The following is a 2,500-nucleotide window of genomic DNA, read 5'->3' as shown; positions in this document are numbered from 1 at the left end:
ACTATACCGGTTTTCAAGACCGGAGCTATCAACCACTCGGCCATCTCTCCGAAAGATAATTTCTATTTGATTTATATTCCATCCCATCGAATAGAACATTGACATATAAGTTGCTACCATTACTGTCTATACTATAGACAAATATCAGGCGTGAATCTATAAGTCTATCTATATGTATATAGATATATATGATCCAGTATACCCCTTTTTGTGAAGTAAAAAAAGACTACCCTCAATCCCATGTAAAGTATTCAAAAAGTAAGAAGTAATATAGAATCAATGGATTTATGGTAAAATCCCTACCTGATACATTTTCTCAAAATTTTGGCTGGCTGGTAAAGGGATCAAATGGTATATTTTGTTGGTAGATTGGAGGATTAGAAACATGACTATTGCTTTCCAATTGGCTGTTTTTGCATTAATTGTTACTTCATCAATCTTACTGATTAGTGTGCCCGTTGTATTTGCTTCTCCTGATGGTTGGTCGGGTAACAAAAATGTTGTATTTTCCGGTACATCATTATGGATTGCATTAGTCTTTCTGGTGGGTATCCTTAATTCTCTTATCTCTTGAACCTCTTCGTTCTCGATACAAAAATGAAACGACCCTCCCCTAATTCTTTCGAATCGTGAGACACATTAAAATGCAATATAAGTCCTAAAAATGAAAAATTCAAATAAAGAAAAAAAATTAGAGGGAGGGGGCTCTTGCTTGTATTGTCAAAATTGAATATATCTCACATAATTCACATAAAAAGAATATATCTTAAAGTATATAATAATACTTAGATATTGATAATAGAGAAACTATATATTATATATAATTATATAGAAAAAAAATAGATAATTATCTTAATTTCGTTATCGTTATAAAGATTAATTAAAAATATTAGAAAAAGAAATAGTATAGTATAAAATATCCTTTATATACCTTTATCTAAAATATATTATATAATATATATATAATTGGTTAAATCTATATATAAATTATATAAAAATAGCCTAGTATACTCTAACCTAGTATTAATAGCCTAGTATAATAGGCTAGCTCTGCACTGATGTATACTATACATTGCAGATAAAAAAAAATGCGGATATAGTTGAATGGTAAAATTTCTCCTTGCCAAGGAGAAGATGCGGGTTCGATTCCCGCTATCCGCCGAGGATGAGGATAATGGGTTAATGTTTTTCATTTAATAGGATAAATTATATAGTTGACCGTGATAGTATAGTGGTTCTATCCTCCCCCCTTCTTTTCCTCCCATCTGGAAAGAAAAAAAGCTAATATTAATAGTAATTAATTAATTAATAGTTACCAAGATCAAACCTCAATTTTTTAGACACAAAAATTTTGCGGAGACAGGATTTGAACCCGTGACTTCAAGGTTATGAGCCTTGCGAGCTACCAAGCTGCTCTACCCCGCGATAAAGAGAAGAACTGTGAACTAATAGACAAACAAAGATTGAATGCACCCCTATACCATATCTGTACAAATAGAATAGTCCATTTATACAGAATGGTAAAGGGGTCCCTCTATGATCATAGAAATGAATAGAAAGGGATATTTGAATCCTTACCAACTTGATCTTGTTGCCCCAGGCAACAAGCATGCATGAACCATTTCACGAAGTATGTGTCCAGAGAGCCCAAAGTCTCGATAGTTAGCTCTCGGTCTTCCGGTTAAAAAACAACGTCGATGAAGACGTGTGGGTGCACTATTACGCGGTGGGGATTGTAACTTTCCATGAATTTCCCATTTCTCACTCAACGATGGAACTTTGCTTATTTCTTTTTTTAAGGATCGACGAATCAAATGATATTTTTGTTCCAATTTTTGCCTCTTCTTCTCCCTCTGAATTAAACTTTTCCTTGCCATAATGATTCAATTCCTAGTAGTATCAATGATACAAGTCGGATCCTAGATGTAGAAATATAAGAAGGAAGATCCCCTTCTCCATCGAAAGAAATGATATTTTCGCGGATACAACACATACAAAATTAACCAAATTTGCCTGATGTAGAGGCAATCAAGAAAGCCGCATAAGTAAATATATAACCTACAGAAAAGTGGGCTAATCCAACTAATCTTGCTTGCACAATGGAAAGAGCCACTGGTTTATCTCTCCATCGAATCAAATTAGCCAAAGGTGTGCGTTCGTGAGCCCATGCTAAAGTTTCAATCAATTCTTGCCAATATCCGCGCCAGGAAATTAAGAACATAAATCCAGTAGCCCAAACAAGATGTCCAAATAAGAACATCCACGCCCAGACTGATAAACTATTCATACCAAAAGGATTATATCCATTGATAAGTTGTGAAGAGTTTAACCATAGATAATCTCTTAACCATCCCATCAAATAAGTGGAAGATTCATTAAACTGTGAAACGTTACCCTGCCATAATGTGATGTGCTTCCAGTGCCAATAAAAAGTAACCCATCCAATGGTATTTAACATCCAGAAAACTGCCAAATAAAAGGCGTCCCAAGCCGAAATATC

The 2,500-nt window shown here is 34.2% G+C and overlaps 1 non-coding gene across 1 annotated transcript; it reads left to right on the top strand.

Moving 5' to 3' along the window:
* The first annotated feature begins 1,090 nt into the window (after positions 1–1,090).
* Positions 1,091–1,161, top strand: TRNAG-GCC (transfer RNA glycine (anticodon GCC)). Its single transcript has one exon. It is a non-coding gene; the product is annotated as a tRNA-Gly (tRNA).
* The last annotated feature ends 1,339 nt before the right edge of the window (positions 1,162–2,500 follow it).

The sequence above is a fragment of the Benincasa hispida genome, unplaced genomic scaffold (assembly GCF_027475165.1).
Source record: "Benincasa hispida cultivar pf3 unplaced genomic scaffold, pf3_genome.v1.1 HicScf912, whole genome shotgun sequence".
Classification (NCBI taxonomy): Eukaryota; Viridiplantae; Streptophyta; class Magnoliopsida; order Cucurbitales; family Cucurbitaceae; genus Benincasa; species Benincasa hispida.
The sequence above is the reverse complement of the archived record's forward strand: the minus strand, read 5'-3'. Positions and strand labels throughout refer to the sequence as shown.